At 28.2% G+C, this 26,700-nt stretch overlaps 1 long non-coding RNA gene across 1 annotated transcript; it reads right to left on the bottom strand.

Moving 5' to 3' along the window:
* Positions 1-21,402: 21,402 nt before the first annotated feature.
* Positions 21,403-23,559, bottom strand: LOC129292091 (uncharacterized). The gene is made up of 4 exons (XR_008588857.1): positions 23,307-23,559; positions 22,641-22,758; positions 21,761-21,862; positions 21,403-21,644 (listed from the first exon to the last, which is right to left on the bottom strand). It is a non-coding gene; the product is annotated as an uncharacterized LOC129292091 (long non-coding RNA).
* Positions 23,560-26,700: the final 3,141 nt, after the last annotated feature.

Here is a 26,700-nt window from a genome sequence, read left to right as displayed (position 1 = left end):
ACATCATTCTAGAAGATAATAAATAAAAGTAGTTATAAATTAATAAAGATTATATTGAAAAGACCTCATGTTAGGTTTATTTATTTGATTATTTTTATATATAAGTAGTTTGCATGTACATAAATAATATATTAGCTGCGTGGTATTAATATCAAAAATGAGTTATATCATTTCATTGCACATGGAACCATTATTTTTTTTAAGCTCACATCAAATGTTTTTCTTGACATTTTAAATATCTTTTATTTAAATGGTATTTTAAATATTTACTCTCTTTGTTCAAAAATATAAGGCATTTTTAACTGAATCTCATCCCAATAAAGTAGTTATTTACTTTTTGATTAACCCTATCTTTTCATATTTATTTCTATTAAACACTTTACAATAAATATAAAATTATTATTAATATAGGTACTTTTAAAAAAAAAGACAATGATTACAGCTCGAAAGACTAAAAATGCCTTACATTTTTAAATATTTAACTCCTCAAAAAATACCTTACATTTTTAAATAAAAAAATTATTATTTAAAGTAATTATCAAGTAACTCATTTCAAATTTTAAATTTGTAGAGTTAAATTTTTATAATTTATGAAAATTAAATTTATAATTTTGTTATAAATTTCCCATTTATATTTTTATTACACATCCGAAATTTATGATAAAAAATAGATATATTAAAACATAATTTTAAAATTATGATTGATTATAGTTATCTATAATATTCAATGCTAGCAATTTCAATATTTTAAAATAAAATTTTAATTTTTTTAAAATAGTTAGATTATTATAAAACTATAATGATTTATGTTGAATTTGAATTCACTAAATAATCTAAATTTATTCATTCAATGAGTATATTAATTATATTATTGAATAATATTAATATTTAAAAATTATCAAGATGTACTTTCTTATAAAATTTTAAAATAACTCTCATAATGGAAAAACTCATCACATTCGTTGTCTCCTTTAAAAAATTAAGATTTAGTCTTTTTTTAATATTTTATGATAAAATATCTCATAACAATATAATTAAATTGAATAATTATTATCATACCACATATGGCACTTATTAAGTGATAATATTTATTCCAGTCATCAAATCCAGTTTTGATGTATCTCATAAAATCATTGTAATTCTATCATAATCTATTGATAAATTTTACTATATATTTTTCCCATTTTTAAACATAAGCAAAATTTTCACATAGTTTCTTGTTTTTTTTTTACAAGCAAAACAATAATTTTCAAAGAGTATTCACGACATCATTCTTTAATTACTCTTCATTAAATATAGTATCATTAAATCAGGAAAAAAATATTAATCATAAGTATATTTTAATTTAAACTTTTCAACTTCAGATATAATTATTAGGATTAACTAAATTTTTTAAACTGTGTGAATTGATTAAAATTTGTTCATATATAAAAATAAATAGGAATAAGTTGATTGATTTAAATAATAAAATATTCTATTTTATATTTTACTATTTAAATTTGTATGTGATATATAATTAATTGTCTTATACATAAACAAAATACAAGCCACAAATAATAAATCTCATACATTTATGAAAAAAAATAGATCTCATACATATTTTTATTATTAGTTTCATATCTATAAGCATTTTTACTACAGGTCCCACACCTATTTTTTATTTTTGTTGCATGTCCTACATGAAATATTAATATACAAGGATTATTTTTTTTTTTTTTAAGTCGCGGTAGTGTTTATCCAACTGCCGATGAATTGTAACGTGATGCACTTTACTCTATATATATATATATATAGATATTTTTCTCCTAATTTGAGCAAATATAATAAGATTCTGTAAAAATATTTTTAATTAATAAGAGTATAATTAGAATATTAAGAAATTTTTAAATTAATAAATTATAATAAAAAATTTTATCACATATATTTCTTTTAGTACAGGACGATTACAACTACACCCCCAAACTCATTTTAGGGTTTAAACATGCATCATCTTATTATAAGAGGAGTAAATGTGCCATTGTAACACGAGACATTGGCATTAATATGCTAAGAAATAGAATAGAGTTATATTTTTGTTTTTAAAATATTTTTTAAGGAACATTCAACACTCTAAATTATTAATTAGAATAAATTTGCATTTAAAACAATTAAAATGAAGGATTTTTTTCTTATCCTTAAATTTCCTAATAGTTAAAGTTAGAATTTCAACTAGCATTTTCTAACATGAACGTTGAGAATTTGAAAATTAAAAAAATGTTTTATTTTAATTACTTTAAAAATAAAATTATTTTAACTAATAGTTTAAGGTATTAGGTAAGGATAAAAATATACTTTTACCCTTAAAAAATAAAAAAATAAATAAGTACACATGAAATTCAAAAGAAATGCTTTTTTTAATAAAAAAAATATAGATTACTAAATAACTCATTTATTTGAAGAATATGAAGGCAAAATGAGGATGTTGGCATCCTCCTTCAGTGTCCGACTACTCAACACAGCGGTGCCCAAGCTGCTTTATTCTCATTCATCCCCCATTTAAGTACATAGCACTGTGTGTGTGTGTGTGTGTTTTTTTTTTTTTTAATAAATACAAGTGTGTTTTTATTAAAGACAATATTGTTGAAAGCATACAATATTGTTGAAAGCATGGACAGACAATATATATGAATACATTTTTATTTAAATTTTGGCTTCTTATATTATGAGAATCTAATATATTTCGCTAGACTGAAACTTTTTTAATTTAAACTAAGAAATATCTATTTATAAATAATTATTAAAAAATCATTTTTTATAATTTCAATTCTCAGTCTACATTTTTATTCTTTTATCAATTTATGATGTTTTTGATTCTTTTTCTTGGAGCACATGAGAAATTTTCTAAAACGACTACGATAAAAATGCGAGACAGAGGGAGTATAACTGTATAAGTATAGAGACTTTAAATTTTGGGATATTTTTAATTTTTTGGCACTTCACCACATCTTGGCTTACTTTTTCTTTTTGGAGAATTTCAATGAAGGATCAAGAAAGCAATTTATTTACCAATTAGGCCCAAAGAATTCTGATAACACACTACAAGCTTTCAGGACTAAAATGAAAATAAAATTGAAAGGCAAATGGCAAAGACCCTTAAATTGAAATGAAGATTAGCATTTGTGAAAAACTTTTCGTCCACGATCAAAGAAAATCTCTGAGCACGATCAATGAACTTCTTGCGGACATCTCCTTGGCGTCGAACACGATTTCCTCAAAGATTGAATTCGATTTCTTCACTCTCTTCATTTGAAGACATTGCTCCCCTTTGTGAATCTAAGTAACATGCATCTCCATTTCTTTCGGTGCCTCAACTTTTCCGAACACAATCATACAGTAAATCATTGTTCCGCAGAGCTTAAGCTGATATATGAGGGTGGGATTTTAAGTAGAAGTTTGATAACGGAAGGGATGACGAATGAAGAACTAATAAATGGAGGCTTGACGAGTGTATGATTGAAAACTGGTTGCAACTTTTTTCCATGTCAGTTTGAGCAATATGATTCAAATGACTATAAAATTTCATGACAGTACTTGCTAAAAAACTGTGACGATCTTCAATATGAAATTAATTGTCAATTTTGTAAGTTTACTTGTATATCTAGCAATCTGAAGTTGTTATTTTCTTGATGATTGTTGTCCCTAGTGTCAAACAGTTATTCCTACTTGTCAAATAGTTATTCTTGCTTGTCAATTTTTGAGGGTGGACTATTAGAATTAAGTTTTGATATGAAAATTCAGAATGATTAATGGACATGCATAATGATACTAGTTATAACTTAAAATTGACCTATTATGATATCGACACAACTTGTCAATTAATTAATTGGCTATCGTTGAAATGACAAAAGGTGGTTCATGGACATATCATGGAAATGACGTTTAACAGTATTGTTATTCTTTTTTTTTTTTTCAATTTGTTAGACTATTTGTTAAATTGATAATATTACTTGCTAAATTCGTAGATTTAATTGTAAATGTATCGGGCCCAGTTAAATCCTAATTTGTTAAATTGTTAACTTTTAAAATAAATTACATTACTTGTTAATTGATACGCCTGGATTGCTCAGAAGAAAAATACTAACATGATTTATCAATTTTGTAACTCACTTGTTAATAATGAAGGGGCATGTCAAATATTAGAAGGAAAAAGCAAGTGCAAAACTTGTAATATTAATATTTCATGCTTGTTAAAACACGAACATGAATTGTTCATTTGCTAGCCATACTTGTCAGTTACATAAAACTTGTAAATATAATGCAGAGTATAGAACCTATAGAGTTTTTTTTTTTTTTTAATGAGCTGCAATCTTGTGAATAAATCATATATGCAATCTGCTTTAAATGATTGTTAAATTTTCATGAGGGATTGTTCACAAACTGTAACCAAGTTCTAGGATGAATTTTTTTGTCAAGTTTGTAAATGTGCTTGTCTTTCGATTAATTTGAATTGTTATTTATGATATATTACTTGTTAAACGGTTAGTAATGCTTGTCAAATTTTGTAGGTGGACCTCTTGTATCAAAGTTCTGATATGAAAATGCAAAATGGATCATGGACCTGTTATTAGTATGACGACGTCGTTATATTACTAATTCTTGTTAAAATCCTAACATGACTTTTCAATTTGTTAAACTATGCTCATAAGTAATTATCAGACTCGTGAAATATTAATGTAATGGATTTTACAAGTTAAGCAAATAATTTAACAAGTTGTAATGAATTCAACACGTGTTAGGTAATTAACAAATAACGTAATAAAATTAATAAGTATTGTAACATTTATAACAAATACAAGTTAAGGTAATGATTTAACAAATATGGATTCAATTAGTGCTTGATAAGTTCACAAGTAATATAAAGAATTTAACAGGTCATATTAAGTAATAATTCACAGGTTGGATAATTAACAAGTTATATCATAATGAATTTAACAAGTAATACAAGAGAATTAACCACAAAATGTAATTGGTTTTATAAGTTAACCATTGAATAAGTTCAAATTTAACAAGGTCTATTAATTTTGCAAATAAAGCCATGGATTTAGCAAGTAATGTTACAAATTTAACAAATAATGTAATGGATTTAACAAGTAAATGTGTGTTTATTTTCAGTTTGTTAAAAGTTCATTTGTTGGAAGTCCATTTAGCAAAAGTCAATTTAATAAAAGTCAATTATCGTAACAAAATTTGTATCTGAATATATTTTTTAAAAAAATTAGTTTAGTAAACTAAAAGTTGTTTGGATCAATGATGATTTATAATTTTAAAACACACTTTTGAATATATAATGATAAAAAAGGATATTGATTTATGATAATTTATAATTTTTGTTATACAAATATAATATATTAAAAATGTGAAAAAAAATTTAAAATAACATAAAATTTAATATGTTAAATAATAAGAATAAAAAATGTAAAGTTTAATATTGAAAAAAAGTGTGTAATAAATAATTCAATAATCATTAATATTGAATAGCATATCCTATAAAAAGGATTAAAAACATTATTCTTTTTCTTTTTCATATACAGAAGGTTTACAAAATTACTTTCGCATATAATTTATTTGGCCTTGTGGCTATTGCACTACATTCAAATTTTAATAAAACAGAGCACGCAATAAGTATTGTAGGGAAATAAGAGCAGCATAGCAAATTCAAAAACTTAACACCAAAAAGTCAGTTTAAAAAGCTCTAAAAAATTAAATTCTCAAATCTACTTTCAATAGCTTTCTCAATGTGCATTCAAAAAGTCATTTTACCCAATCATGAAATTATCAAACAACATTCTACATCTCAAAGGTGTAAAAGTACATTTTAAAAGCTAAAAGTTATGTATTCAAATGGATCCTAAATATTATTAAAGTCTCATTTCAATGGTAGGTCCATGAACTATCTTCCATTATTTTAATGATAGTTAGTGAATTAATTGACAAGTTGTTCGAGAGTTATAACAAGTTAATTTTGAGTTATAACTAGAATCATTCTATGGATTCATTAATCATTCTAAATTTTCATGTCAGAATTTGATATCAATGATCTATTCTAAAAAATTGACAAGTTGGAGTAATTGTTTGACAAGTAATATATCATAATTAATAAGTTTAAATATAAGGGGAACATATTTACATTAGTAACAACAATCATCAAGAAAATAACAACTTTACAATGTTGGATATGCAAGTAAATTTATGTCATTGACAAATAATTACTTCCTCTATTAAAAAATGTAAGGTATTTTTAAAAATTTTTTACCCTCAATAAAATAGTTACATACTTTTCAACTAACTATATCTTTTCATATTTATCCCTATTAAATAACTTATAATAAATATAAAGTCATTATCAATAAGGACACTTTTGGAAAAAAATACAATGATTATACTTCGAAAGACTAAAAATGCCTTACATTTTTTAACATCCAACTCCTTAAAAAATACTTTATATTTTTAAACGAAAGGAGTATATGGATGTGATTGACACGGTTTTCCATTCAAGTACTGTCATAAAATTTTACAAACATTTGAATCAGATTGCTCAAATTGACGTGGAAACAAGTTGCAACCTGTTACCAACTTCGGCTCTATAGAACAACAATTTTCTGGATGACTATCTTCAGAAAAGTTGAGGAACCAAAAAAATGGAGATGTTACTCAGATTTACTAAGGGGAGCAATGTCTTTGTATGAGAGAGTGAAGAAATCGGATTCAATTCTCAAGGAAATCGTGTTCGATGACAAGAGGAGATGTTCGCAAGCTATTCTTCATTTCAATTTACGGGTATCTTAGTCATTTACTGTTCAATCTTATTTTCATTTTGGTCTTGAAAGCTTGCTGTGTATTATCAGATTTTTTTTGGGCTTGATTGGTAAATAAGTTCCTTCCGTGGTCCTTTACTAAAATTGTCCCTATTTTTTTCATTTATATTATTTTTGAAATTGTGATCAATAATTAACTTATGTTTATAAAAAAAATTCCACACTCAACATACAAATACCTTCCCTATCTTATTTTATAAGATATTTTGAAAGTGATTTATTGTCCCAAAATATAAGATTTTTTAAAATATAAAATTTAATTAATGACAATTATTTCATAGGTCAAAATACATTTTTGTCCCTATACTTTCCTTTGAGGGGCGCTAGGCACCCTATACTAATAAATAAGATATTTTTTTTCTAAACTATTTTTCAGAGGAGCGAAAATCCTCCTTCATTAATAGATCACTAATAGAGAAAAATTTTTGCTCCTTTAAAAGATGGTCTAGGGAAAAAAAATGCTCCATTTATTGACACAAGGTGTCCAACATCTCCTCGAAAGAAAATATAAGGCCAAAAATATACTTTAACTTAAAATTAAATATCTGTGACTCCTTTAACGGTGACAGCTTTAATTTTCTTTTAGAAATGACCAAAATGGAACATGCAATTACAACTTTCCCCTGCAAGTTGTAATTGTGTGTTCTACACTAGTCATTGTCAGAAGATTAGTAGTCATTGCTTAAACAAAAGTAGTCACAGATATTTGTAACACTTTGACTTCAATAAATCAAAAAATTGTATAAAGAAAGTTGTAAATGATTATTTCATTCTAGTCATTATCAGAAGAAAAGTAGTCATTTTTAAAGCTAAAGTAGCCACTAATATTTTTTAATTTTAAAATGAGAGTATTTTAGTTATTTCACAAAAAATTATTAATGTCTAAATGGTCTATAGGAACTTGAGTAGAATCATGACATTTTGCAAGATCTCATTGTTATTTACATATTATAAGGGGTAAAAGTGTATTTTTGCCTTTATACTTTTCTTCAAAGAGTGCTGGGCATCCTATATTAGTAAGTGAAATATTTTTTCCCTTAAACCATTTTTTAGAGAAGTGAAAATCTCCCTTTATTAACAAATCACTAAGAGAGGGGGATTTTTTGCTCCTCTAGAAAATAATTTAAGAAAAAATGCCCTACTTATTATTAGTATAGGGTACCTAACACTCCTTGAAGGAAAGTATAAGGGCAAAAATGTACTCTAATCTTTTTTTAAAAAAAGGATTTAGGTGCAATTTTATTCTTAAACTATTCTCAGGGAAGCAATGTTGTCTTTAAACTATTTTTCATAGCAATATTGCCCTTAATGTTTAAAAATCATAAAATTAAATAAAAATAAAATTATAATAATATTAAATAAAATAATATTAAATGTATATATAAAAATAAAATTATAATAATATTAAATGTATATATAAATTAAATATAAAAAAATATAAATTATAATTTTATAACTTGTAATAAGTAAATCTTGATTAAATTAAATATGAGTATACTCAAAAGTATTTACATTTACACTTATGATTATCAATATCTTTATAAAAAAATAGTCTCAAATCATATTTTATACATGTTAATTGATCAAAAATAAAGTTATCTTTTAGTAAGATCTAATTTTTAAATTTTTCTATTTTTAAAAATTTTTAAGCTTTTTTTAATATTATATTTAAAATCATTCAATTTTGCCAAAAAAATTAGGTCAGATGGAGTATGATACAAAATCCACTTTATGATAAAAACTATTGATTGATGTAACATTCTAAAAATTTATACTTGATTAACTAACCTTAATTAGGGTAATTAAGTTTATTGATGACTGTGTGGCTAGAGAAGTTTAAAAAGTGGGTTTGATTGTGATTTTAATCCTACATGCGGGTTCGAAGTGAAGTGCTCATCTGGGCATCAAAAGGTTAGAAAAGTTGAAGAGGGAACCTTTATGCCATATGCCACAGCATGTAGCACGTCTATCGCAGTGCATAAAGGGTTCTTTGTGCCATGCACTATAGCGTGAGCTACGTGCACCACGACACATAGTTAAATTTCTGTTTAAACTAGCTTGTGTTTATGCAAAAAATCAAAAAGAGAGGAAAAGGAAAAAACGAGAGCACGCCACTTGCTTTGTTAAGGCACGAATTTGGAGGCTATTGAAAATATTTTGGAGTTTTAAATCATCTAAAGTAAGTCTCATATGCCCTCTACTTCCTCCTTTCCTTTATTTTCTTGAAGATTAAATTTAGGGTTTAAGTTAGGAGAGTAATTTCAATCCATATGAGCTATGAGTCCAAACTTATTAACCTCAATATAATTTTTTTTTTAACAAGACCTCAATATAGATTGAATTTATCATTCCCTACAATTTGTTTGCTTATGTTAAATTAGCTATCTTAACCAAGAGAATGTGTGTGTAAAGGGTGTCCTAAATTAGGACTTAATCATTAGACTAACTATAGTAAATCAAGGACTAACTCAAAAGAATTATCCTATAAGAGATTAATCTAAATAAATTATTGACATGTATTTTCACAAACGATTCAACACAAAGGGATCTCGAATCTTTAAAATATTTCAAGAACTCATATCATTTAATTAGACACATGTGGAAGCATGATAAAGGAAATACATCAACATAGGAGAAAAGCTTCCCCCTTTATATTCTCTCTATGCCTTACTCCATAATGCATATGTATATATATATATATTTTTACAACATAACACTTGCCCACTTAAATCCTTCCATAACTGGCAACGGGGGGCCAAGGTCTTAATCACATTTATCACAATGACTATTATCTAATCATCATATTCTATATATCATCTATTCATCAATAGCCCATCATATGCATGAATTTCCTTTTTCGTTCACATATAATTAATATCAACTGTTCATCCTTGGACATCAAAAACACAAGGGGAGACCATAACAACATTCAAGTTCTCAAATTAAGCAGATATTAACTATTTCCACTTGCATAAATATTTTGGCCTGTTAATATAGCACAAGCATCAAACCACATTCTCTAGGGCCCAAAATACATTTCCACCCAACACAAAACCCATAATGCAAGTGAATTAATAATATATTATCCTAGTTGGCAATATCATAAACTAAATACACATATCAAAATAAAAAGAGAAAGGCCTACAGAAGTGATTACTATCACTTAGCTTAATGCTTCTTTCCTCTGTTCTTCTGAGATGAGCTAGCTCTTGTAATATGTTAAAAGAGAGGGGTGAGTACAACCACCCAGTAACCAAGGTACATCTAAGTTATACAAATGGATGATAATTAATTATGAATGCAAGTGGCTAATAAATTTATCAGGGTGACCATGTAAACAATCACATTAATAACATGTTAATCACATTAACATCTAACTCATGTGAATAATCTTAAGAATAACGTCAAGTACAAAATTTACACAAATGACTACATATACATTATTTGCATAATTACTACATGTTTTTATTTTTACAATTATAATCATATTCTCAACATAGCTATCAATCACTCAAATGGCTTGATAATAATAATATGCATGATCAATCTCTCCCTCATATCCCCCTTATTTTCTCTGACATGAAATCCGTAGCCAACAACCCGAAGGGATCGTCTATGTGGTGAGACTACCTAAGGCCTTAATCATATTGTGAGGTGCTATTAGGCCAGGGTTATCTTACTCACTCATGAACACAATTTCTCACAAATCACACACTATGAAGTGTCATGCTCAAAACTAGCTCTACCCAAAACTTCAGATAAGCCAGTAAGGTCAAGTCCCTTAATAGGAACAATGCTACATTATCTTATAAAGTAAGTAGTGGCTATAACCTATAGGATTATTAGTTAATAGCCAACCACTATATGAATTTTACATAACTACTAACTCTTTTATTAAGGCAAACTCCCGCCATATGATCATACTCAAGAGAAAATGCATTTCAAAAGCTCATATATATATAATTCACGATTATCTCACATGCTCATCAACTTTCTTACTCAAGAAGTATCAAAAATAATCATCTTTTTCAATCATGCCTCTTGTATCAATTTTATATTATCATATAAACCACATTAGCATTATATAAAACTCAACATGCTCATATACAATTCATCGTTATGAAAAATTCACAATTTATAACCAAAAGTGTACACATAATTATCAACCATTAATCTCATTACTCACACCAAGTTACAATTAACTTGGTCACAAATTATAGAGTCTCAATAAAGCCACATGCATTACAAACAACTACTTTAAAATTTAGATATATATATATATATATATATATTCTTTTGTTTCACCAATATAATTAATTAATTAACATACAAATGTATAAAATAAATTTTTCCTGATTACATCAATCTTTAAGAGGTCAAAGGTTACCCCTCAAGTTACAACACTTTCAAAGCTTTTCAAAGTTTGAATGGTGTCAGAAGAAAATTAATCTACAATTGATTATATCTCAATGTGTCAATAATATTATTAACACAATTTTCACTCATACTCTAACACTTAAATATTTATTTTATTTTATTTTATTTTGTATGACCTTAGTCTTAGCCTCTTGAGTTTTAAAATTTAATTTCATGTATTTGAACCTATCTACTTAGTTCAATTATCTCCTTTACAATAATTTTATTAAAGTTTGGCTACAAAACATCATTCAAATAATTTTCTAATATCAAAATTTTCTTTTTTATTCCAAAAATTCGCACATAAAAATACTCAAAAATTTTAAACTTGATTTCAAACCTAGAATCATTATTCTATAGCCATAATAATTTATTTTTCATTTTAAATAATCATCTAAATATCAACAAATCAATTTATATTTTCAGATTTAACCAAAAATCTATTCATAAGGATCTAAGGATAAACCAAATGCCTCAAATTTCAATTCTATTAACAAAATAATACTTTAAAATATTTATTACACTACCAACAACTTCAACAACCAGATTTACTCATCAAAAATTTATCCCTCTTTCAAACTTTAGGTTTTCTAAAATATCAAAATTTATTGCTCAAAGGAAAAAATGATTAAGAAAAATATTTAGAATACTTACCTAATTTTAAAATACATAAAATTTCATCTAAAATATTTTATTATAAAAGTTTACCTTTTAAACAGTTACTATTACTGAGGACGCTCTCGCTGCTTTTTTTTTTTTTTTTTCTTTTTCACACTTCCGTTGCGTGCACGGAGAGATGAGGAAGGATTAGGACAAATAAATTTGGCCTGTGTGTGTTTTAAAATGAATGTGGATCTCACATCTTTTATATATATATCTATATTAATGATAATATATACGAAGGTCATTCAGTGGCAGCCTCCCCTTTTTTTTATTAATTGCATACACGCGCACACTAATGTCCTAATTTGTTTCTGTGTGTGTGTGTGTATCTAAGACACACACGTCCCTTCTCCCTTCTTTTTAATTTGTGTGTTTATATAAATATATATCTCTAGCGCGCGCGCACAATGAATGTCCCCATCCCCTTCTTGTTTTATTTATTTTATTTTTTTCCTTTTCTTTCTTCTTCCTCCTTTTTTTAATAATATTATTATTTTTATTTTTATTTACTATAAAATCATAACTTAAAATTTAATATAAATTAAATTTAATAATAATTTTTTAATTAAAATTATTTCTATATAAATATTCTTTTAAAATTACTTATTTATTTTTAATTAACTCTTAATTAATTTTGAGTTAAATTTTGAGATATTACAATATGCATGCATAAATGTTTATGTTGAATTATATATATGCGCTTATAATTGTAAAATACATTAAAAATCGTGACTGTCGATGCACTTGATGAGCAATCTTCTTTCAACTGTAAATACATTAAAAAAATAACTAAACAACTAAATGGCAAATAATTTAAAACCTAAAGTAAAAATAATTGAAAATTGTACTTCTTTCACAAATGAAATATATTTTAGTATTTTGAGTTCACTGGCACCATGAATCAAGTCCTCATGCACATTCCAGGCATGGATTTTATCAACATTTCTGCTAATTAGTTTAGCTCGATAATATATGGCATAAAGGAAAAAAAATTAGAATTACTAAATGCTTTAGTGCGAAATGGGAAGGAACGAAAAATAAAATAAACATGAAAGAAAAAGATTTTTAGAGTAAAAAAAAAATCATCATATCTGCATTGAAATAATAATAAATAAAAAAGGAATAGTTGCAGAAACATATTTCTTTCACAAATGAAATATATTTCTTAGTATTTTGAGTTCACTGGCACCATAATCAAGTCCTTGTGCACATCCCAGGCATGGATTTTATCAACATTTCTGCTAATTACTTTAGCTCGATAATATATGGCATAAAGAAAAAAAATATAATTTGCTATCTGTTGACTAAATGCTTTAGTGCGAAATGGGAAGGAACGAAAAATAAAATAAACGTGAAAGAAAAAGATTTTTAGAATAAAAAAGGAATAGAAACAACTAAAAATTTAAAATAATTGCCAAAACATGATAATCAATTATCAATTTTTTTAAAAAAAAACAGTTATCTTTGTAATGAGCATCCTAAATTAGGACTTAATCATCATACTAATCATGGTTAGTCAATAACTAACCCAAATAGATTATTCATTATGAGATTAACCTAAATGAATTCTTAACATGTATTTTTTTTTACAAACTATTTAATACAAAGGGATCCCAAGTCTTTAAAATATTTAAAAAATTCATATCATTTAATTAAACATATGCGAAAGTATGATAATAACTATTTTTACTTGGACAAATATTTTGGCCCATTACTATAATACAAACATCAAAACACATTCTCAAAGGCCCAAAATGTCTTTCTCTGCCTAATGCTCCTTTCTTTTGTTCTTCTCTAATGAGTTGGCTCCTGTAATATGTTAAAAGAAAAGGGTGAGTACAACCACTCAGTAACCAAGGTATATCTAAGTTATACAAATGCATGATAATTAATCATGAATGCAAGGGACCAATAAATTTATCAAGGTGACCATTCAAATAATCACATTAATAACATGTTAATCACATTAACATTTAACTCATGTAAATAATTTCAAGAATAAAGTCAAGTATAAAATTTGTACAAATAGCCACATATACATTATTCGCATAATTACTACATGTTCTTATTTCTACAATTATAATCATATTCTCAACATAGCCATCAATCACTCAAATGGCATGATAATAATAATATGCATGATCAATCTCTTCCTTATATCCCCCCTTATTTCCTCTGACATGAAATCCGTGGGCCAACAACCGGAAGGGATCATCCATGTGGTGAGACTACCTAAAGCCTTAATCATATCATGAGGGGCTACCAGGCCAGGGTTACCTTACTCACTTATGAACACGGTTTTCCTCAAATCACACACTATGGGATGTCATACCCAAAACTAGCTCTACCCAAAACTCCAGGTAGGCCAGTAGGGTCAAGTCTCTTAATAGGAACAATGCTACAGTACCTTATAAGGTAAGTAGCGACTATAATCCCTAGGATTATCGGTTAATAGCCAAGTACCATATGGATTTTGTGTAATCGCTAACTCTTTCACTAAGACGAACTCCTGCCATATGATCATACTAATAAAAAAAATACATTTTAAAAACTCATATATATAATTCATAATTTCTAGTCAAGATTGTGCACATCATCATCAATATCAATCTCATTACTTATACCAAGTCACAATTAACTTGGTTACAAATCATAAGGTCTCAACAAAGCCACATGCATTACAAACAACTATTTCAAATTTAGATATATATATATATATATATATATTCTTTTGTTTCACCAACATAATTAATTAATTAACATACAAATGCATAAAATAGATTTTCCCTTGTTATCTCAACCTTTGAGAGGTCAAAGGTTACTCCTCAAGTTACAACACTTCCAAAGCTTTCCAAAGCTTGAATGGTGTTAAAAAAAAATTAATCTACAATTAATCATATCTAATGTGTCAATAATATTATTAACACAATTTTCACTCATACTCTAACACCTAAGTATTTATTTTATTTTATTTTATATTTATTTATTTATTTTAAGAAATTAGTCTTAGTCTCTTGAATTCTAAAATTTAATTTCATGTATTTGAACCTATCTACTTGGTTCAATAGTCTCCTTCACAATAATTTCATTCAAATATTTTTCTAATATCAAAATTTCTCTTTTTATTCCAAAAATTCGCACATAAAAATACCCAAAAATTACAAACTTGATTTCAAGCCTAGAATCATTATTCTATAGCCATAATAATTTATTTCTCATCTCAAATAATCATCTAAATATCAATAAATCAATTTATATTTTCAGATTTAACCAAAAATCTACCCATAGAAATCTAGGGATAAACTCAAATGCCTCAAATTCCAATTCTATTAACAAAATAATACTCTAAAATATTTATTACACTATTAACAACCTCAAAAATCATATTTATTCAACATAAATTCATCCCTCTTTCAAATCCTAAATTTTCTACCACCACAAAATTAGAAATCAAAGAGAAAAGATGACTAAGAAAAATGTTTAGAATACTTACCTAATCTTAGAATACTTAAAATCTCATATGAAGTATCCTATTATGGAGCTTCACCTTCTAAATCAGTCAGCCTCTCCGTCAATGTCACTCGCTCTCTGGCTCGCTCTTTGCCTCAGCTCGCGTACAGGAATGAAATGAAAAAACGAAGGAAAGAGGGTGGTTTTATAAAAAAAAATACTGCGGGTCCCACATATTTTTTTATTGTTTCTGTCGCACCCGAAAAAATGCGACACGGACGGCGCGCGAGCGGAGGTCCCGGCCTTCACGGCGGGAACCGGATAGAATGAGGAGTCGCCACCAAGATTTTGAGGTAAATCTCGAGAAACCGATTAAAAGGAGGATAAGGGTGATCTGCGAAATCAGAGAATAGGTTCGGGAGTCGGTTGAGTGTGGGGAAGGTGTTAGGCACCCCACAACACCCGTTCGTGAGAACGGTTACCTGAAGTTTGTTGTGCTCTATTAATATGGTTTTAAAATTATTTTAATTATCCCTTTTATATTCATGTGTCTGATATAAAAATGATGATAATTGAGTGAGAAATGTTTATTTATTTACGAGGGAGGACGGACTTGACTCAGAATCTGACTCTGAGGCCTACGTACCCTGTGATAGGGATCAAAGTCCACGTAGTTCAGGCTCAAAAGTTTGTTGATGAAAATATTTTTTGAAGAGAAATTAATTAGAAATAATTCACCATTTTGCAAATAAAACCATTTCTGAAATTTTGATATGTGTGTTTTAAATTACAAAAGGTAATTTAATTTTAATTATTTTCTCCATTTTTGAATTTTTGGAATAAAGAAAGGAAATGGTTTAAAATTATTTTTCTTTATGATTGAGGATTTAATCACAGTACCTGCAGAACCTAATTGGTTCATATGATAATGCAATTGCTCTAAATATCTGCGGAGATTCTAAAATCTCACACGATAACAGAGTTTGGCAATTTAATTTATTGATTTATATTCTTGTGTATATTTTAAGTGTTAAAAAAAATATATTTTAAGTGTGTATATACATATTTTAAAGGTTCTTAATCATCATACCTGCAAAGCCTTATTAACTTATACGGTAATATGATTATCCTAAATATCTGCGGAGATTACAAGATCTCACTCGATAAAGGAATTAAATTTATTTAAATTTTTAATGTGATTATATTAATATATAATTTATACGTATTTTAAAAACTTAATCGTTATATCTGCAGAGTCTTATCGACTTATACGATAATACGATTATCTTATAAGTCTACAGAGATTCAAAAATCTCTCATGACTAAAAGATATAATTGATAAATATGATTACCATTTAAACATATTAATTTGGTTAATTAATTTTTCTAAATTGTGTATTATATGATTATTTACAAAAATTATTTATTTATTATAGAAATTGATAATCACTACATCTGCAGGGACTTATTATCCCCACGATGAGGTGATTAATTCAAGTCTCTACGGAGATTCTTGAAACATCACATGAAACTTAAATAAATTATTAATTTGAATTATAAAAGGAGAGTTAATTTAATGGTGGGCCTTTAGAACCCATATTAACATATAAGTTTTACTCTCGTATCTGTGAAACCTCATTGATTTGCACGATACGAGATTATCCTGAATATCTGTAGAGATTCAAAGTCTCACACGATAAAATGATTAAATAATATTCACTTTGAATATATTTTAATGTGTAATTATATAACACATATATATATTTTTTTTATTATAGAAATCTTAATCGTTATACCTGCGAAGTCTTATTGACTTACACGGTAGTACGATTATCTTAAAGGTCTACAGAGTTTCAAAAACCTCACATGACCAAAAGATCTAATTAGAAAATGTGATTATAATTCAAATTTATTAATTTAATTAATTAAAATCATAAAAACATTTATTATTTTATTTACAAAAATTTGTTTATGTAATATATACAAATTGAGAATCACGATATCTACGGGGATATATTATCCCACATGATAATGTGATTAATTTAAGTCTCTACGAAGATTCTTAAAATCTCACATGAGACTTAAATATTTATTATAAGATTGATCCTTATGCCTGTGAAATCTTATTGATTTACACGGTATAAAATCATTCTAATGCCTACAGAGATTCTTAAAATCTCACACGACAAATAGATAACCAAAATATTTGTATTTGCAATCGGTGCATAATATTATAGTTGGCTAAACAATTTATGCAATAAAGGCAATGGAAAGAATAATTAATTTGATAATTTGTTATTCTTTTGACTTGAGGATATATTCTAAAAAAAAATTAGATTTGGCATAAACTTTTAGCAAGATCATAACCATGACAGATATGGCTCCAAACCCCAATCAACCTCACAAATTATCAATATTTTCACAGGCTCTTTTTTTTTATTTTGGCCACATAATCTTAGATATTTGGCTTAATGTTTCAAAGATATTCAAAAGGAAGAAAAATAAATAAATGAAGCAGCAACATTCTTCCTTTAAAACAACAATCACATAAACTTAAAGGGAAGCAAGGTGGATCACACATAAGGCAACTAGTCACTTTAATGTTTCCATTTTTCAATTTGTGAACATTAATCATAACCCACATAGCTTGACAAGGCATAAAATAAAATAGGATAATTCTAGAATCATAAGTAAAGATAGAAAACACGTTACCAGGTGCTTATCAGGAAGAGGAGAGGCAGACCCAGAGAAATAGTTTCACAAAATTCTTTGATGCCCTCTCTGGTTCTCTCATGTTCTATCCCAGAAATATTTCACAATCTCTCTCTCTAAGCTCTCCTAAATCTCTTCGGATTATCCAGCCCCCCTCAATCTCTTTCCCATTCTCTCGGTCTCTTCCCTTCTACATCTCCCAGTCAATGGACCAATCACCTAACAGCTCTTATGGGTGTCCGCCAGAAGACTCTTTCAAAGTTCTCTCCCTCTGATCTCAGTCTCTTCTTTCTCTCGATCTCGTTTTTGGCTCTCTTTCTCAGTACCTCTCTTCTCTTCCTCGGTCTCCTTTATGCTCTATTTTTTTCAGTTTTCCTTCTGTGCCTCGTACTCTCTTCCTCCTCCAATTTCGGTCTTTCGTCTGGTTTTCTGCATTTTCTTTGTTCTACTTCTTCTTCGCTGGTATTTTCTCTTTAGTTTCTGCCTCCGCCTCATTCTCGTTCATTCTCGCCTCCCATGCTCTGTTTTTCCTTCAGTTTTTCTCCTCTCTCCTTTTCTACTGTCATCTCATGTGTACATCTCCAGCTCTCTCTTTTTTTCAGTCTCCTTCCTGTTTCTCGTGCTCTCTGTGCTCCAGTTTTTTTCTTTTTCTCCGTCTGGTTTTTTGCATCTGCGGTCACGTCTTGGTGCTCTGTTTTTTCTTCTGTCCTCTTTCCTTTTCCTCCTCTCTCAGACTCGCTCCGTTTATTGCTTCTGGTTCTCTCTTTCTTCTTTTCTTGCTCTTCCTCTCAGCGTCTTCTCCTTCTTGCATCTCTGGCTCTCTTTTTCTGCTATGTGGCCGAAGTTTTGGGGCTGTCCTTGTTTGCTCTGCGTCTCTCTCTTTTTATGCTGCATGTTCGCGTGTTCTCTCTGTGAAGCTTTTCTGCTCTGTTTCATCTCACTTTTTCCTTGCTGTAACGTCTGCTTTCTCTGCTATTTTGTGTACGTGAGTGCATGGCTACCTTTCTGTGTGTTTCAGTTTTTTCAGCGCACGCCTCTGCTTCTTCTGTTTCTATCTCTGTGTGTGTGCTTCTTCAGCGTGCCTGACTATGTTTTTTTTGCTCTATTTTTTTCCTGCTACGCATGCTGCTTTGCTGGTGTTTCGTGTCCCTGTTTCTGCTGTTTCTGTTGTATGGCCAAAAGTATATGTGCGTGCATGTCTGCGTCTGGCTGTGTTCTACTTTCATGTTCTTTCTTCCTTCTGATGCGCCGGGTAAACTTTTCCCACTGCTTTTCCTTTCTCTGCTAGCAGCTGAAAGCAAATTTGGGCTGGGTGAAGATTTTCACCCGCCCCATTTCTCCCTCTCTTTCTTTTATGCCTCTTTTGTCCCCCTTTTTTTTCAGATTAGAGGAGAGAGAAAAAAATCTAATTTTGTAATATATATTTTTAAAAAAATGAAAAATAATAAGATTTAAGAAGAGAAAATTTAACCTTTAAAAATTGACTCCTAATATTTTTGAATGATTAGGATAATTTGGGAGAGATTTTAAAAGATTTAAACAAAATTTTTATTTTTGAAAATATAATCTTGAAAAAGGATTAAATTTTATTTTTTTTATATTTTTGATTATTCATTATTAAATTAAAAAAATACCGGACAAAATACAGTGTTCACAGTTTCCTCTTTCCTCTCTCTTCTGTTTTTTTCCTTTTTTTATTATAATATATATATGTCATGATTGCCGTGGGAGGCGCCGAAAGCACCATTTCTTCTTCTTCTTCTTCTTTTTATACATTTTCTTTTTTTTAATAATAATAATAATAATTTAATATTTTTTAATTAATTAATTAATTAATTTTTTAAATTTTAATTTAGAATTATATCCTAATTAGATTTAACAATCATCTCCTACTAATTTGCTTACCTCTAAATATTTTTTAAAATTTTTATTGACCCAAATTAGCTATTAAAATTTAAATTGAGATGTTACAATCTTTCTAGCCACACACCAAACAATAATAGTACAAACCTTGAAATTAAGAGTGTTTACTGGACAGAACAGGAGTGTTGTATCCCGAAAAAAGATTGAAACTGAATTTTTATCCCATCCCGTTAGGAATTGGGACGAGATTGGGATGCCCCACCGTCTCAATAAATCGGATAATGTCAAAAAAATTTAAATAGTAACATTTATTAAAATTTTATCATATAATATATAAAGTTTAAAATTAAAACAATACAAGTACATAAATCACAATAATTTAAAATAAATTATTGAATTACATTAATCATAAGTTATCTCTAGGTTATCAGAGTAGCAACAACAAGCAAGCCAAACATAACATCAAATCATTATTTTTCTACTTCAGTTGAGATATGCTAAGCTGATTACTTTTTCAAAAATAAAGCAATAAATACGATATAAATAAAATTTATTAAATAGATATAAATAAAAATAAATTGTATTAATATAATTAATATATGATAAAAAAAGATCTCAGCCTGTTTACTCTATGTCATTAAAATTATCAATATAAAAAATTTAATTTTAAATAAAAATTGCACATATTGAAATTATAATTGATATAATTAATACAAGTATAAATTATATTAATATAATTAATATAAAAAATAATATATATATATATACATATAATATTCAAGACCCGTGTCCCATCTCATCCCGAATTCCTTTCTTGTTTCATCCCATCAAATCCCGTCTCGATTGTTTTTAAATCAGGATGAGACCCATCTCAATGAGATCAAGATAATATTGGGTCAAGCGAGACCGGTACAGACTAAGTACCTGTACTTGAAATGAAGGGCCTGAAAAGCTTTACAAAAATTGGTCCAAACACATTTGACTCTGGATTCAAATCATGTGCATTATCACTTTGTGTAGTGGTTGGGAAGTAGATAATTATCACCGTTCATTGTATCTAATAGCTAAAAAGAGAGGTGAATAAAAAGACTTCTCATTCGCAAAGCACACAATCATATTTTATATTTTTAATAAAGTTGTTTCACTAATATGGACAATTTATATTTAATTTATATTGTTTAAATTTAATATTAAAATTTTAATAATTTTTATAAATTAATTATCTAAATATACACTGAATGGTTCAAAATTTAAATTTTTAACTTGTAATTTTTTTAAAAAATATTTTTAGACAATTCCAAAAGATTATCTTTATTTTTCATATTATATTTATCAAATAAAAAATTATAAAATTTTATCATTTTATCTGAAATTTCAAGACTATATAATTAATTTTTTAAAAATTTTTAAAAAATAATATTCAATTTGAATGTCTACATTACATTTTAAAATTAAATTTGGATGATATAAATTAAATATAAATTATTCATATTAGTGATAAAAATAATTTTATTAAAAATATAAAATATGATTATATGTTTTGTGAATGAAAAGTCTTTTTATACATCCTTCTTTTTTTTAATCATTAGATAAAACAAATGGTGATGATTATCTACTTTAGCGATATATCGTACATGATCCGAATCCATTTGACTCCAGCAATCCTGACATCATTTTCTTAAAGCCCTGCACCAAAGTCCAGAATCCAGAATTTCAAATTTGTCATGTCATATCGCAAAACAAGGCAATAAAGAAGCAAAATTCTAACATGAGAATTTGGATGGGGGCTCTCAGCGTCTTACCAAGAAAAGAAGGAAAGTTACCAGTGCCAAAATTATAATTGCAGCAACAGTATCTACACCATGATAATGTCCAAGAGCTAATGTCCCAACAATATCATTAACCTGTTAAAATGAGCAAAATATCATGTTTACAAAGTCTGTAATACCATGAACATTTAATTATGAACATGAATGAAACCATGCTTGAAAGTCTGGATACGCCGACCCATTTATAGCAAGATTGGGCACACATGAACAAGAACTATTTACATAATTTTGAGCACAAGATTTTCCCCAGATAAAATTATTGTTTCAAAAGTATTTACATTTCCATCTAAGTTCAAAACAGAGGCACAACATTAAAATGTATTACACAATATCTGGCAAGCATGTGCACAGGCACATTTGAAAAATTTTCACCACTCATCCTCTAGTTCAAGAAAAAAAGATAAAGCATAAAAAGGCTTCATTGAGAGATAAGTTTATTCCATACATTGTCAGCAAGTGACAGCTAAAATCAAATAAGTACAAGTTGTGCTTATAGAGATCTAAATATTAAATGAATTTCTTTCCCCTTCTAATATTTCTTGGCATAAAGCAGCAAAAGCTGACATGCAAAGTTCTGAGTCCCTTGAAAGAAAGATACCAAGACATCTCATTACAGAAAGCAACAACATAAGCTATGATAGTAGGTTGTACTTATTCAATTATTTTTGAGGATGAACTTCCACCCGGGGGTGTACCTTCATTGAGTTGGACGTTTAAAAGAAATGGCTCTTCCAAACCTTTTCTGTATGACCATATTAAATTATTTCTTTCTTTTTTCTGGGCGAGTGTGGATTTCTGATTTTGTAGATAACAAAAAAACCATAATGAGGTAGTAAAAATACATGATGATGACCTCTTTGCATAACATGAAACATGACTGAAACAGAGTGATCCAACATCCCATGGAAATCAAAGCTGCGAAGCCACATAAAGAAGGAAATCTGGTCCAGAGCTAATACTAATTCTAATTCCTGCCAATACAGATAAACATTTTCTATATTCATTAGTCAAATTGATATTCATTGTCTTGTGTATCAGATTACCTCAGAAGAAATATAAGAGTGGAAGCTGTGCCAAGAAGCTCGCGAGTCATCATCTGGATCTTATAATTAAAAAAACTAATAACCATGTTTTATGCTCACATGAAATATAGTTTGATGTGTAACATTGAAAACTTCTCTTAAAAACAATCATCAGGGAATAAGCAAGCAAAACAACAAATTACAAAAGAGCAGCAGAACAAAGACATACACATGCGTAAGAGAGCTTATATAACGCAGTTACAAATAAGATATAGCAAATTTGGCTGTTCTAGAATAACATTTATTAAATATCCTAATTCCTTCAAGGCCATATTAATTAAGAAATTCGCAAGGCACCATGATTTCACTTTTGAAATTATAAGAGAAGACAAAATGAGAATAGTTAAAGCATTGCAATTCAGAATTAGTTGCCACAAAATTGAAACTAGCGGAATATATAAGGTTGAGATACAACCAAAACAGCAAGAAGAACGTACCAATGCCTATGAGCTTATCCATAAGGCTGGACAGGTCGTCTGGTAAGAAATCTGACATTCTGTCTGCAAGGGAGCTATCCATAAGCTGGAGCGACGATTCTGCAGTGTCCAATGCGAGCGTTCAGAGCGGAAGGGTATATCTGTGGCACGAACCAGAGAAGACGCAGAAGATAGAGAGGTGGTTTTACAGGGAGGAGAGAGAAAATGAAGAAGAAGCAGAAGGAAAAATGATTGAGATTCCATGCGAAAGAGAGTTTTGTCTCAGGACGAAAGCAAATGTAAGCTACGACACCACGCTGGGTATTTTGTCTAGAGGCGTTGAGTTTCTCAACGGCTAGTTATCTGACCGTTGGAGGAGAGAGACTAGCAAAGACAGCTTTCTTTGTAGTTCCTTGTAACTTTGGGCCAACAATGACAGATTTGGGCTTTCGGATAATCTTATTCTTATGGTGCAGGTCCATAGTTTTCTGGCACTCGTTAAAATGGGCCTTATTAGTTGACGTGACTATTTTAAGAATGACGGATTAAGGAGGTAACGCTGAAAGCCAGCACACACGGAGTATGGAAAACATAATTCAGAGTAATTATAATTTCAGATAACCTTGGTCTTATTTAAAATTTCCAAAATTTTAGGTCTTTAAATTTCATTTACCCAATTATATTCTTAATAATTATTAACACTAGTATTAGTCTATTAAACCTGCATTAATTTTGCTCCTTACTGATTTTTTTTATCAAAAAATAAAAAAAGTTGAGGTGAGTTAGTTTTCTGAAACTTACCAAAATCAAGACATGTTTTTAAGTTCAAAGAACGTTTATAACTGTACTTATAAATCATCCAATAACAAAGTCTTTATATCAACAGTGTTATAATAAGATTTGAATCCATAACTTTGTAACTTATAAACCAAATATTTATCAATTAAACTAACTTTTATTAATTTTATTGATTATTTTTGCTTTGGTAACGGCACATAAATGACCCAAGTGCTTGGTCTTACACAGGTATAAAAATTAAAGAAAACGCATGTGACGGTCACACAGAGCGAAGATACATTATCACACGTTACTCAAAAAAAGGACACGTGCACAATCCCACCCAAAAAAAAAAAAATAACGCAAACATACACTCACTTACCAATTAAGTGTTATAAACTAGTGATATGCGTTTATTATCTGTTGTAAAAAGTTCTTACTATATATAGCAATCAGGAAAAAAAAAAAAACAAAGGTTAAGAAAACAAACAAGTCATGTCTAAGAAATAATGAAATGGCCAATAACTTTATATGCCAGTGGCATACAAGGTTTATATATATATATATATATATATATATATATGAGGAGATCACAGCTTCAACCTCACTTGTTATCTGACGGTTAATGAGGGGAGGAAGAGGCTGGAAGGGAAGCAAGGAAGCGGGAGAACAAGGAATTGAAGACAAAAGGGCGTTTCAACATAACCAAGTGACCCGTAGCTCCGTTTTCTCCAGCATTTGCCTGCACCATCATCAAACTCTTGTCTCCATTCTTAACACGCACGCGCACGCACGCACTTGCACACACACTTCACTAATATTACCAATCCAAAACATGCCAATATTAATTATTAATTATTATTACAATAATAATACCCATGCTCTTATTCCCATCATGCATCATACCAGATCTCAAACTGGTAAAAAAAATTTGTCATGAATTATGAATGTTGTGGTCTGTTTTAAACTTTAGGCTACCCTGTATGTGAGCTATTATTATGCATTATATGCCAAATTTGAGAAATAACTCCCATTGTTTATGCACGTATGATTTATAACGATTATGAGCATGGGTAGAGTCAGAAAATTTTGTTAAGGAGGGCCAAAATAACAAAGCATACACGCTCCGTCCTTATATATATTTTAATTGAATCACATAAATTAATAAAGTTGATTATCTAATTAAAAATATAACAACATTTTAATTTTGTCTCTAATTATTATAAATAAAAAATGAATCTCTTTTTCTAAAGTAAATTAATGAGATTGCTTATCTTTTCCTCTTTTCAATTTAATAAAGGTATAATGGTCTATTTACTAAAAAAATACTACCAACCTTTTATATTTAGGGACAAAAAAGATTTTAAAATACTTTTCATATATAAGGACTAAGGGAGTATATGATAATAAAAAAAATTAAATATTTATATATATATATATATATATATATCACTAGCATAATATAGATATTTCAACCTATATATATTTATATTTAATTTTACACACACATATAAATAAACATATATATATATATATCTTTATTCTTTAAGTTTGCTTATTAATTTTTGATGGCATAAGAATAATTAATTATCATGTTTACAATAAACTTTTTGAAAATTTCTTCTCACTATAAACTACCATTAAATTGGCAAAGATTTTATCTTCCCCATAAGCATTGAATAATTTAAATGCATATTTAGAATCTAAAGTTCATTTCAATATAAAAAACTCTATTACTTGCTTATTGAATTTGCTATTTAATTCTTTCAATTGATATGTTCTCTATTAAATATGTTTTAAGATTTTTGTTACAATACTTTATACAGTTTGTTTGTAATAATTCTCATAATTTTTTTTATTAAATATAAAATAAAAACAAAATTAAATGATATTAATGTTTTAAGAGCAATTGTAACATTATTTTGTTAAAAATAAGTAGATCATATAATAACTATATCAAACTACTGCAAAAGTTGGATTGTACATTCGTAAAAAACTACTAAAGAATTGAAATGAGAATTCAATCTAATATTTCAAGATTTCTATAATGTGCTAACTTATGACCCCTACATTTTACTAAAAAAAAAATTAAGAAATTAGGGGGCTTGGCCCTGCTGATTCCCCTGTCTCTACCCTTGATTACGAGCTTTCTTAAATTATGTAATTATTTTTTTTCAATTATTTGTTATAATTGTTCTACTAATTCACTCATGGAACATGATATACATCACTGACAATATGTTTACTTAAATTTTATTTTCTGTGTAGTTAACCCAAAATCAAGGAAGTTATTTATAGTTGAAAAAATATGACTATTGATCCATATACTTCTGATATATTTTGGTATTAGTCTTTGTCCTTATTTTTTTTCTATTATATTTATTTTTAGAAAACATAAAAAAAAGAACTTTACAAAACTTCAGCAGAAATGAAATTCAAAGGATGTGTTTCCTAGATGCTCGAGGTCTACTTGGTGTTGGCGGTATCAGCAGGAGACGCGAACTACAAGCTGCTTGAGTCCAGGACACTGTTCTTAAGAATTATTCTGGTGTGCCGGCAGTTCCCCACAAACGAACACAAGAGGAAGAGGTAATTATTTTTTGTAAAAATAACTCAGTAAAAAAAACCTAGTGCCTCT

The sequence above is a fragment of the Prosopis cineraria genome, unplaced genomic scaffold, assembly GCF_029017545.1.
Source record: "Prosopis cineraria cultivar Desert tree isolate PC_DT_omini unplaced genomic scaffold, ASM2901754v1 PC14, whole genome shotgun sequence".
NCBI classification, from domain to species: domain Eukaryota; kingdom Viridiplantae; phylum Streptophyta; class Magnoliopsida; order Fabales; family Fabaceae; genus Prosopis; species Prosopis cineraria.
The sequence above is the reverse complement of the archived record's forward strand: the minus strand, read 5'-3'. Positions and strand labels throughout refer to the sequence as shown.